Source organism: Dromiciops gliroides, chromosome 2 (genome assembly GCF_019393635.1).
Source record: "Dromiciops gliroides isolate mDroGli1 chromosome 2, mDroGli1.pri, whole genome shotgun sequence".
NCBI lineage: Eukaryota > Metazoa > Chordata > Mammalia > Microbiotheria > Microbiotheriidae > Dromiciops > Dromiciops gliroides.
In genome coordinates, this window is record NC_057862.1 from 162,312,354 (window position 1) to 162,326,029 (window position 13,676).

Genomic DNA, 13,676 nt, shown 5'->3' on the forward strand with positions numbered 1-13,676 from the left:
AAAAGGTATTATTGGTGAGTCTAACTTTAAAAAATTCTAAAAAATTTTGCAAATATCTATTGAAGGTGATGATTCATTTGGTGGTTTACAGGTTAATATGATCATAGAAAGTTTGAATGTGTTAGTGGATATCCTCTTATCTTTGGAAAACTGGAACTTTCTTACTTTTATTTTAAATAAGCATTTAGATTTAGAGATAAATACTCTTTATTCATATGAGATATTTTAATGCCTTCCTCCATTTATCAAGTTGGTATTTGGTCCACTTTATTTAAAGCTAGTAGGTAGAAATGAAGGGAAAAAATTGACCAGTTCATTAGTTATGACAGTGTTTAAGAGTTTATTAAGGGGCGGCTAGGTGGCGCAGTGGATAAAGAACCGGCCTTGGATTCAGGAGTACCTGAGTTCAAATCCGGCCTCAGACACTTGACTTACTAGCTGTGTGACCCTGGGCAAGTCACTTAACCCCCATTGCCCAGCCAAAAAAAAAAAATTAATAAAAAAAAAAGAGTTTATTAAAAAAAACAAAAAAACTAAATGCTGAATATTCACTTTTTCAAATACTGAGGAAGTGTAAGTTTCAGAATTGATTTCATTTTGTTAGAATGATGATCATGAAATCTGAGAGTTCAGAAGTAGGAAATGATGATTTCATCATCACAATTTGTGCAAAAGAATGGGTGTGAATGATGGAATGTAGCACATAGGGAACATCTCATAGACTATTTTGATTGTACTGGATAGGGGGTAAAAAGAGATTATGACTAAAAAACTGGAGTCTAATTGTTGAAGACTTTAAATAGATATGGCTTGAAAAAGGTACCCTGTTTTGAGTCAGGGTGCCCTGCCTCCCAATTTTATCATAGTGCCTTCTATATGCCAGATGCTCCTGGCTGTATATACAAAGAAAATAATACAGACAGTCCCTACCCTAAAGGAGCTTACAGTCTAATGAGAGAAGACAGCACACAAAAGAAAGCTGAAAAGTGGAGAGGAAGAGAAGATACTTGGTGTAGGGATATGGTAGAAAAGCCAAAGAAGACCAAAATGAGTGTTGTTAGAAAAGCCAAAGAAGTAAAAAGTCAGTGCAGCTATGTGGGAAATGAGGAAATGCATGTCCTAACCCTTCTCCTTAAAACTGAGGTGTTTATGGTTCCACCCTCCAATCAGAGAGACAGAGGGTACTGATGAGGTATAAGAGGTTATTTAGATCCTTCAAGATGATGTGATTTCTCAGAGAGTTTACTCATAGTCTTCCATTAGACTAACTACTGCCCTAGAAATTACTTGCTTCCTTGACTGCTAACAATTCTCAACACATTAGTTCTAATTCCCAGGTAACTGCCACCATCTGATTTCTCTGTTTTTGTTCTTACTGACTGGAAATTGAGCTAATATTACCCACATTCATGTAACTTGCTTTTGAACAATGCTTTTTGAATACATTTGAATAATACTGCTATTCCCTCAGCAACTTCTTATTTTATTCTCTACATTGACTTTTGAAAACCTTTTCTTTTCTCTTGCCTCTAGCGAATACCACCCCCCCACACACACACTAACAGCTAGCTTCCTACTTTACTGAGAAAATTGAGGCCATCCAGTGTGAATTCCCTCAGCCTCCCTCCTCTGGTCCTAAGACTTTCCAAGCATCATTATCCCTTTATCCTTCCACTCAAGAAAGTCTTGCTTTTATTTTGATTCCACCCTTTCTCAACTCTTCAATGACTTTGGATTAGGAATTATCTATTTCTCCTTTGCATCTTCAATTTCTTCCTTACCAGAAGCTCCTTCCCTTCTGCCTATAAATATATTCAGGTTTTTTTAATAGTCCCAAAAGAGTTTTAATTTGACTTCTCTATTCTTTCCAACTCCCACCTCGATTCTTTCCTTATATTTCCACTTTCTCACTACCTATGTTTTCTTCAACTCCTTGTAATCAAGTTTTTAATACATCATTCTATGAGAACTGCCATCTCTTAAGATCACCTCATTGTGGAATCCAATAGAATTTTTTTAATCTTCAACTTCATTTAACTCTTATTAAGTTTCTGACCATCTCTTCTTCTGATAGCTACTCTTATCTCCCTCTTTTTCAAACATACCATACTTTTTAGGTTCTCCTCCTGCCTGACTGGAAGACTTTTGAGGCAGGAGCACTGCCTTTAAATATTTGCAGGGTAATCATGAAATGTTCAGGTAGAGACTTAGATGATTTAAAAGCAGCCCTCCTGCCTAAAAAGATATCATTAAACATTTCTCAGTTATACTTCAGTCTGGTTCTGTGGAGTTCCTCTACATGTGACACCTCTGGACTAGATGACATTGTAACTAAATGATTATATTATTCTGTGATTCCATGAGAATTCATAGACCACACACATGGAAAGATACTATATAGATTGGCTTCTTTAACTTTTTTTAATAGAATTTTATTTTCCAAAATATATGTAAAAACAAAATTTTGACATCAATTTTTTTTAAAACTCTGTGTTCCAATTTCTCTTTCCCCCTCCATTCCCACCCCTCCACCCACAAGAACTCAAGCAATTCAAAATAAGTTATACATGAGTAGTCATGGAAAAATTCCCATATTTAGCTAGTTGTGAGAGAAAACAGTCAAAAAACCCAAAAACTTCTGGGCAGAGGAAAGGCAGTGAGCTCCCAAATTCATGACATGATCGCTCCAAAAAACATCCAAATAAAGCCATAGGAAAATGCCTGGAGCAGCAAAACTCACAGAAGAATGTGCTGAAATTATCTTCTAACCAAGAAAGGCTTGGAAGGTCAGAAGGAGGGAGCTGCTGTGCTAATACAGGAGTCAAGCTCAACCCCATAGTCACCCTGACACAGATCCAATCCCAGGAAGGCCTCACCAGAGAAGGAGACCCCCAGAGCCTCTGAATCAGCTGAAGCGCCAGTGTTGTCTGGAACTAAGCTTACAGCCTGGTGAGTGGGCCGAGCCCTGGGTGGGGGGAGACTACAGGGGTCTATGCTGATGTTAAGGCAGAACTTGGATTTTACACCCCTGCTAAGAACCAGGAGGTAGGCTTGAGTAGCAATGGCCCAGGTGGGGGAGGGGCACAGGCTCTTCGGAGCTAATAACCACAACACACAAAGTTGGTTGATTGGCAAGTTGGTCTGGGGTCATCTAGGACCAGGAAACAGGCTGGGTGAGTGAAGAACCTGATTCTCCTTAAATCATACCACCTGGGACTTCTGAAGCTTGGGATACTGCAGCCTGGAAACAGTGCCACACTTTAAGGAGCTAAAATTCAAGTAAAAGAAAGGCAAGATGAGCAGACAGAGAAAGGTAAGGACCATAGAAAGTTTCTTCAGTGACAAGGAAGACCAAGGGGAACCCTCAGAGGAAGATGTCAACATCAGGACCCCTATATCTAAAGCTTCCAAGAAAAATATGAATTGGTCTCAGGCCATAGAGGTGCTCAAAAAGGACTTTGAAGATAAAGTTAGAGAGCTAGAGGAAAAAATGGAAAGAGGAGTGAGGGTGATACAGGAAAAACATGAGAAAAAAGTCAACAGCTTGAAAAGTCAAATTGGCCAAATGGAAAAGGAGGTACAAAAGTTCTCTGATGAAAATAATTGCCTAAGAATGAGGATTGAACAAATGGAAGCCAGTGACTTTATGAGAAACCAAGACACAATAAAGCAAATCCAAATGAATAAAAACATAGAGGGCAATGTGAAATATCTTCTGGGAAAAACTACTGACCTGGAAAATAGGTCCAGGAGAGATAATTTGAAAATTATTGGTCTACCTGAAAACCATGATCAAGGAAAGAGCTTAGACACCATCTTCCAAGATATTCTCAGGGAAAATTGCTCTGAAATTCTAGAAGAAGAAGTTAAAATAGAAATTGAAAGAATCCACTGATCACCTCCAGAAAGAGATCCCAAAAGGAAAACTCCTAGGAATATTATAGCCAAATTCCAGAGCTCTCGGGTCAAGGAGAAAATATTGCAAGCTGCCAAAAAGAAAGAATTCAAGTACTGTGGAGCCCCAGTAAAGATATTACAAGATCTAGCAGCTTCTACATTAAAGGACTGGAGGGCATGGAATATGATATTCCAAAGGGCAAAGGAAATGGGATTACAACCAAGAATCACTTACCCAGCAAAACTCAGCATAATCTTTCAGCAGAAAAAATGGTACTTTAATGAAAAAAGAAGACTCTCAGATATTTGTGATGAAAAGACCTGAACTGAATGGCAAATGACAAACACAAGACCCTAGAGAACCATAAAAAATTGGAGCTGGAGGACATACCTGGGGTCGTACAGTGGGTGACTGTCTTGTATTTGAGGCCGGGTTTTGGCTGGGATCCCCCTGGGTTCAGGGGTGATGCTTTGTTCACTGTTGCCTAGCTGCCCCATGATGACATCTTTAGGGTTAAATTGAAGGGTGAGGGTAATGCACTGGGGAAGGGGGAAGGGCAGAGGTGAAATCCTACATGAAAGAAACAGGAAAAGGCTTATGGAGTTGGGGAAGAGATGGGAGAGGAGCAGGGCAGTAAATGAATTCTACACTCATCAGAAAAGGCTCAAAGACCTTAAACTCATCAGAGTTGCCTCAAGAAGGGACTAACACACACACACACACACACACACACACACACACACACACACACACACACAACTGGGTGGAGTAATCTATTTAACCTGGGCAGTAAAGGAGCCTAACACATCAGAATTGGCTCAAAGACCTCAATCTCATCAGAATTGGCTCAAGGAGGGAATAACATACACACTCAGTTGGGTGGAGTAATCTCTCTAACCCTGCAGGAAAATAGGAGGGGAAGGGAATAAAGAGAGAGGGGCAAAAGAAGGGCAGAGTGGGGGAGGGGACAGACAGAAACAAATCAAGAGGACCTGGACTTTAATCTTGCCTAGTCATTTAATAGCCTTGTGTCCTTAGTAAGATGCTTTACACTCTGAATGTCAATATCCTTCTCTGTAAAATGTTGAAGGGCTCGATTGTATGACCCCAAAGGTGCTGTCCCATTCTAAATCTATAATCTTTGCAGGCTTTGCTTGGAAAAAAAGAAAAAGGAGTTTCTTAAACACAAAAGTATTGTTACTGTCTCCTTTTAGCATATTCTATGATGATTTTTTTTTTTAGTGAGACAGTTGGGGTTAAGTGACTTGCCCAGTGTCACACAGCTAGTTAAGTGTTAAGTATCTGAGGCTGGATTTGAACTCAGGTACTCCTGACTCTAGGGCCGGTCCTCTATCCACTGTGCCATCTAGCTGCCCCTATTCTATGATATTTTAAGGTCACTAATCAATTTTTTTCTCCCCACTTCTAATGCTACAGCTTTAAAAACATTTTTCCTTTTGTGATTCTTGCTAATTTCTGTTATGGAATTCTTTTAGAGGGTGATTATTATATCAATATTAATGTTGCTGGTCTCTAGTTTCTATTCTCCCTTGCCTCTCTTTTAAAAAATATTGTTAATAACTGCTTGTTTCATTGGTAGTTTAATAGTGTCTAGAACTGGAAGGGACCTTGGAGATTATCTAGTCTAAATTCCTTATTTTGCAAATAAGAAAACTGAGACCTAGAGAAGTCAAGTGACTTGCTCAGGGTCACACAGAAAATATGTAATAGGACTAGATTGTTGTTGTTGTTGTTTTTCAGTGAGGCAGTTGGGGTTAAGTGACTTGCCCAGGGTCACACAGCTAGTAAGTGTTAAGTGTCTGAGGCCGGATTTGAACTCAGGTACTCCTGACTCCAGGGCCAGTGCTCTATCCACTTCGCCACCTAGCTGCCCCAGGACTAGATTTTTAAACCAGGCCCTATTTTTATCCTATGATTTTTCCCTTCTCTACTTCATATGGTTTCTGAAAATGAGAATAATCACACCTACGTTATGTATGTACTGCACTGAAAACACTTCGCGATACTTAAAGATGCTAACTTTTTTTTAAGTGAGCTAATTATTATTGTTATTGTTATTATTTTTTAAAAAAGAAAAGCTAGAGGAGTAAGTGATATAGAATCTTGGTTGCCAGGAATAGATGACTGATTTGGGACAAGGACTTTATAAAGTGATCACTGCTTTTGTGAAAACTACCCCCCCTTTTTTTTTTCTTTCTACTTAACTGCACGTTTGAGCAGCTAAGAAACCAAATGGAAAAAAAAATCTGTATGAAAAAAGAGGCACTAAAGAGGAAGGTCTCAGGGAGAGATGGGAAGTTAACAGACAATTATTGCTTCTTTGGATTTATAAATAGATCAGGGAATTAATCACATACAAAGTTTTAGTTCAAGATTTGTCTGAAAGCAAAAAGGAAAACTAGATCTAAGCTAAAAACTGATTCAAAGATAACCTAAACCTTTAAATATTTTAATATAGAACAATGTGGCATAAGATTGGAGTTAGAAAGACCTGGTTTTGGGGGCAGCTAGGTGGTGCAGTGGATAAAGCACTGGCCCTGGATTCAGGAGGACCTGAGTTCAAATCAGTCATCAGACACTTACTAGCTGTGTGACACTGGACAAGTCACTTAACCCTCATTGCCCCACAAAAAAACCCAAACAAACAGAAAACCTCAAACAAACAAACAAAACAGAAAGACCTGGTTTCAAATATTGACTTTGACATTAGCTATGTGACTATAAGCAAGTCATTAGACTCCTCTGAGCCTCACTTTCCTTTTCTCCAAAATGGAATTAATAATACCTATTGGGCCTACTGCAAAAGAGCTGATGTCAGGATCAAATAAGATAGGTAAATGTATATATTTCTTTGCAACAAGGCTCTATGTAATGATTATAATTATCTTGACTTCTTGGGGAATCAAAACCAGTGGAAAATCTGCTAGTGGTTTGTACAGAAACTTTAATAAAAAAGTTAAAAAAAATTTTTTTTAAATCCATTAAAGGGGGCAGCTAGGTGGCTCAGTGGATTAAGCTCTAGCCCTGGATTTAGGAGGACTTCAAATCCATTCAAATCCGGCCTCAGACACTTGACACTTACTAGCTGTGTGACCCTGGGTTATTGCCCTGCAAAAAACCAAACAAACAGAAAACCTAAATAAATAAATAAAAGTGAAATCCATTAGAACAGCAGCTTAAAATTTACTTTTTTATTGTTCAATTATGTCTAACTCTTTGTGACGCTGTGGACTATGGTATGCCATTACTGTCCGTGGGATTTTGTTGGCAAAGATACTGAAGTGCTTTGCCATTTCCTTCTCCAAAGGATTAAGGCAAAGGTTAAGTGACTTGCCCAGGGTCACATATGTACTAAATGTCTGAGGGCAGATTTGAACTGAGGTCTTCCTAACTCCAGGCCCTGTGTTCTAAACACTGAACTACCTAGCTGCCTTAAAATTTGCTTAGTCCTCTGAAATATTGTAGAACCCAACAGTGAGGAACACTGACTCTCTTTAACAGTTTATTAGATTCTTCAGTTTTGAGCTATGATGTCTAGTGTTAATTTTTTTCTTTCATTTTTTTGGGGGGTTCTCAGCATTAATTCGTGTCATGTTCTTTTTTTTCTATACCTTCTCTAACTTCTGAAACAGCTCTTCTGTCATGATCAGTTTGTCTCTCAACATCTTAATCTGCTCAATTTTTCTCTAGCCTAATACCCCTAACCTACTTCATCTTTCTTTTTTAGTCATCTAACAGAACTTTAAGTGTTGCTTGATTCCATATTACAATAACTTAATCTGTATAACCTTTTTATGATTTATTTTCCAATTTCTTCACCTTTGTTTTTGTTTCATTAATTACTTAATGTGGGAAAATAATTATTAATAATGGGGCTTTGGGGAGACCCCGTGACCCTACCCCCACTCAGGAACTCTGGCTGGTTTCTCAGAGCCAGCCCCAAAGGTGCATTAGAGATCAGACTCCCAGTAGAGATTAAGACCACACCTATCTGAAAGCTTTTGCCCTCAGAGGGTCTGTCTTTCACAGAACCCTGAATTCAGCATGTCACTGCTCATTTTGATATAGACCACCCTCAAATCATGTCAGCCAGTGGAATTGAATGATGGTAGTCAAATAGCTTTGAGCAGCATATAAGGGCCGCCTCTGGGCTGGTTGACTAGGGGCTTATGCTCTTCTGCCCGGGAACCCGGAGGAACCAGCCACAAGTTCCTCTTTCTCTCTCTATTTAGGTAATGTACGGCTTCTGAACTCTACTTTGGAGCCATGTGCTCACTCTCTCTCTATGGTGCTGGGGGCTTTTGCCTTGCCTTAAATGTGGTCAAGTCTTTACTAACATTTAATGTGATTTAATAATAAATGCTTAGGGGCAGCTAGGTGGCACAGTGGATAGAGCACTGGCCCTGGAGTCAGGAGTATCTGTGTTCAAATCCGGCCTCAGACACTTAACACTTACTAGCTGTGTGACCCTGGGCAAGTCACTTAACCCCCATTGCCCTCCACAAAAATAATAATAATAATAATAATAAATGCTTGCTGCCCAAACTGGTGCAATAGCCTCTAATTTATAAGTAGCAATATATTAGAAACCCCAGGTAAATTCCCCAATAACTTAGAACAGAGACAGGCTTTCCCACAGTATTTCAAATAACATATTAAGTAATTCAAAATATTTTTAAAACATTATTTTTAAAATAAGTTTTTTTTAATACCTTTTGTTTCTCTGCATCACCAAAATTTCTTAGTATCTTTTTTCTTTTTTCTTCCCAGAGAGCTATGTCATATAATAAATTACATTTTTAAAGGGGAAAAAAATGCCCCACATTAGCCAAACTCATCAATACATTAAAAAGTCTGATAATATGTGCAATGTTCCATTTCTGCAAAGGAGTGGGTTAGGTATGTCTTTCGCCCTTTGACTGCTTCCCTCTTTATCCTAGCCACATTAATTTTGTGTATGGTCTTTTACATTAATTTTTCTTTTGCAGAATCTTTTACATTTCATATAATCAGTTATATATTTTGTCTTTTGTATTTGCTTCTTTCCTTTGGGTAAGTATAGAGCTATGAAAGGTCCCTGATGTAATTTCATAATTTTTTATGGCATGATCTTTAATATTAGAGTCATGTATCCATTTAGAATTAATTTTAGAATGTGTTGTAAGAAGTTGTTCTATGACCAGTTTTTTCCAGACTATTTCCCAATTTTCTGAGAAGTTTTTACTAAATAGGGAGTCTTTTCTTAAGTACTTTATGTTTTCAAACACTGGATTGAGTTCCATTATTTCTTTCTTTTTCATTTTCTTTTTCTTTTTTTTTCCTCTCAAGCCAAAAGTGTAGCAGTTATTTACTGTACCAATCCCATTATTGATTGGCATGGGAATTTTGACCTGCAGCTTTTCCAGCTTGACCTGGTTTATCTATCCCTAAATGTCAATTAGTCCTACTCCTCTAATCTTAAGCATAAAAACTACATGGGGGGGTGGGGCAGCTAGATGGTGCAGTGGTTAAAGCGCTGGCCCTGGATTTAGGAGGACCTGAGTTCAAATCAGACCTAAGACACTTGACACTTACTAGCTGTGTGACCCTGGGCAAGTCACTTAACCCCCATTGCCCTGCCAAAAAAAAAAAACAAACAAACCAAAAACCAACAAAAAACCCCAACTACATGGGAAATACAGAAGCCCAAACAGAAGTAATATGATCCTGTTATAAATCTTAAACAGAAGCTGTTTATGGGACAGGCATAAATGATAAATGGTCCACTGTGTAAGTTTTAGAACAAGGCAGGCAAAGATTAGAAATTGGTTGATTCTCCACTCTTCCTATTTCAGCTTCATTTCCTTGGGTTTCTGATGTCCACGATGTCAGATTGTGTCTGGCATTATTAGTGTATGATTCTTCATTTAACGTTATCATTTTAAACAGTGGCTTTTTCAAAAGTTGTCTTTTTATAGGGAATAAGCTTGGTGAGAATTCTGATGAGTTCAGGATCTCGTAATAGAACACAGAAGTTCAGGACCAGACCATCTTATAGGATGCGCTGGTTGCAGCTCCTTTTTGCTGATTTCAAATGTTTCTTCATACGCATTTTGAGATTGATATACTATTCCTTTCTTATACTCACAAGCAGCAAGCTCAACCAAATAACCATATAGTCTCCTTTCAATTTCACGTAGAAAACTGTGAGACATTTAAGAATCAATAACTTTCAAGAGACAGTACATCAGTGTAGATCCCTTAGCTCAGCCTCAGTTTTCTTTCTGTATTCTTAGGCCATCTTTTATTCTTTCTCAGCACTCTCTATCTTTTACTCAATACTTAAAATGACCCTCCAGGATGACCTCCAGACTCCTTTGACATTTTTGCTCTATTACACACTTCATGCAAGCTACCATATCATCATTTCTTTCAGTCTGCTCAGCCAATTAGCCTTCTGCACCAGTTCATTTTGATTTACGACTGAATATTCTGTACCTTAAAGCCATGAGTTCAGCTATTTAAGTTTTTTTTTTGTTTTAAGGAAGGAGCATTCTGTAATTTAATCTATAAAAGTATTGAGTGTGCTTTGGTAGTTTGATTCCCAGATATTTTATGCATTTTATTGTTGTTCGGAAAGGGATTTATCTTTTTATTATTGTCTTTTGTGTTTTGTTATTATGTGAAAAGATTTGTGTGTTTATTTTGTAGCCTACAACTTTGCTGAAGCTGTTGCCTCAATTAGTATCTTTGCTGATTGCATATGATTTTCTAAGTAAATCATATCAGCAAATAGGAGTTGATTTATTTCTTTTTTGCCTGTCTTTATGCCTTTAATTTTTTTCTCTTGTCTTATTACTATTGTTAGCATTTCCAGAACTATATCAAATCATAGTAAGGAGAATAGGCATCCTTGCTTTACTCTTGTATTAATTTGGAACAAGTCTAGAACATCCCCATTGCATATAATCCTTGCTTTTGGTTTTAGATAGATGCTTTTTTATGATATTTTAAAATATCCCTCTCTGCCTATACTTTGTAGAATTTTTAGCATAAATGAGTGTTGGTTTTGCTTTTTAAATTTTAACACGTTTATTTATGTTCATTGTTTTCATAATGTTGAGGCATTCTCGCATCACTGATTTAAATCCAACTTTCTCACTAAATTGTGGTTTTAGACTTTTAAGTTTTTGGCTTTACTCCTTCCTTTGAGTACTTTATATCATTTAAAAATGTATGTCACTAGTTTTTGGATTTTGAAAGACAAGCAGTTTCTTGACCTTCCACTGACCCCCTTTGTGTATTTTTAATTTCTTCTTTCCTTTAATTTTCTTGTCTTTCATATATTTTTGTCAAATTTTTGATCTTTTGGGAAATTTCGCTTTATATATCATAGCTTCTATTCTTTGTATATAGAGCAATAAAATCTTATATTTAAAGAGACTTCAGAGAGTATCTGGATCAACCTTTATCTGAAGCATAAATCCAATATTTTGCATAATATCGACTTACCTAACCAGTGGTTTATCTACAAGATTTGGCAGGAAGTTTCCAAATGCCATTCAAGGGTTTACCTTTGAGAAAATTAGATAGGCAGGAAGATTACCTTTTATAAGATTTGCTGGAGGTTTGTGGAAACACAGGGGCAGTAGTAGTAAAGCATATAAAGAAAAAGCTTCTAAAATTTGATCAGCTAGAAAGGAAATAAGACATCCAATACACTTGGTAATTGGATTATCTTGAGAACTTGACACATAATAGCTATATACAGCTACTGTTTATTTGGGATTTTGGCAGGAAACTGCTAATTACCAGGGACTACACAAGTTGGCTTCTACTCTCCATGAAAAGAGATAAGACTACCAAAATAATCCTTCCTCCTGAGCCCCTACCAGCAGTTTGCTGGAGCAGTTCTGTGGTTTAACTACTTTAAATAACAAAAGAGAGAAGAACTTGCTTCCTGTAACTAAGAAGGATTTTAAAGGGATCTATGGAATGTACTGGTTTTGTCTGTGCTAAGAGATTGTGTGTGTGTGTGTGTGTGTGTGTGTAATAAGGTAGTGAAATCTACTTCACTCGTCCTTTAGAATGCTATTTTTGATTCTTTTCTACATCTTATCTTACCACACCAAGATCCTGAGTAGTCATGGGGCATATTTAGATATTTTCTAATTAACTATTAAAGTTGAAATTCATTTTAATTAATCAATTAGCTAGAACTCCCACCTCAGTATAGTAAATATTATTTATTAAATAAACTGGAGAAGTCTCCTTTTGGCAATAGTAGTTATTCACGCTTCTCTATATAAAAGTCCTTAATCTTCTAGTATTAAATAAGTATTAGTTACTGAATATGCAGTTTATTAACAATGAAATCAATAGTACAGAGAATTGTTTATAGCATTTTAGTTCTGAGAATAGTCATGGCTAGCGTCACCTCAAACTCTGACAAATTGGTTAATGGCTTATTTTCACTTGTCCAAAAAAAAAATAGTTCCATGCCACTTTGCTCACTCAGCATAACAAAGCCTCTTTACAAGAATTCTCTGGGACAAAAGGTTATATTCCTTGCATACACAAAGAAGATAAGTTCATCTTCTTTCTCTTTTCAGTTTTTCTCCAAATGACAGGAAAACATAATCTTCATCTTCTTTCAAGCCCTTGTTCTTAATAGTCTGTCTCTGCCCATAAAATTCTCTTTATAATGTTTCTTCATAAAATAACAAGACAATTTTAACAAGAAAAAAAGTTTCTTCTTGCCTTCTTTCACTTATAAAATGGGGATAACAATAGTATCTATTTCCCAAGGTTGTTGTGGAGGATCAAACATGATGTGTATGGTAAAATTATTTGCAAACTTTAAAGTCCTCTAGCTAGCTTATCATTATGTCTTCGCAAATTCCTCAGAGTAGTGTTAAACTCAAAGTTACCCTGAGTCCCTAGGGAAAAGAACTTCAAAGAATGAAAGTTACAACTTAGTTCTTCACTTCTCTGCTTTTAAAAAAACAGTACCAGTTTTTTTTTTTTTAAGATTTTTTTTTTTGTGAGGCAATTGGGGTTAAGTGACTTGCCCAGGGTCACACAGCTAGTAAGTGTTAAGTGTCTGAGGCTGGATTTGAACTCAGGTACTCCTGACTCCAGGGCCGGTGCTCTATCCACTGCGCCACCTAGCTGCCCCTAGTACCAGTTTTTATAGTATCTCTAGAAGAGGCTTTTGAACTAGGTTTTACCTGTACAAGTGGTCTACTACCTAGCGAATTAAGTGAAAAGACTAGAGGAATGTTCTCCAGGATATCAGAGCAAATCAAATTCCCTTCTTTTAAAAAAGAGAAATGAGTTACTGTTAAAGATACTGGGGAAAGATAAATATACTATGTCACTCCCCTGTTCAGTAAATTCTAGTGGCTCTCCATGACCTTTAGGATCAAATGCAAAATTCTCTTTGGTTCCCAAGGCCCTTTATGACCTTCCCACATACCTTTTCAGTCTTCTTATACCTTACACTCACTCTTCAATTCAGTGACACTCGCCTCCTTCCTGTTCCCAAACAAGACACTTCATCTCTTGGCTCTGGGCATTTTCTCTTTCTGATCTCCACTCCTGATATATTCTCCCTCCTCATCTCTTCCTCTCAGCATTCCTGGCTTCCTTCAAGTCCCAGTGAAAGTCTCACCTTCCACGAGATGCTATTCCCTGTCACAAGGCTACATGCCCTCCCTCTGTTGATTATTTCCTATTTATCCTATATATCGCTTGTTTATATATAGTTGTTTGTATG

The 13,676-nt window shown here is 37.3% G+C and overlaps 1 protein-coding gene and 1 pseudogene across 1 annotated transcript in view; one reads left to right on the plus strand and one right to left on the minus strand.

Moving 5' to 3' along the window:
- The window catches only part of NEDD4 (NEDD4 E3 ubiquitin protein ligase), a 164,392-nt gene that overhangs the window by 12,849 nt on the left and 137,867 nt on the right, over nt 1-13,676 (plus strand).
- LOC122741583 lies at nt 9,653-12,053 on the minus strand (annotated as a pseudogene).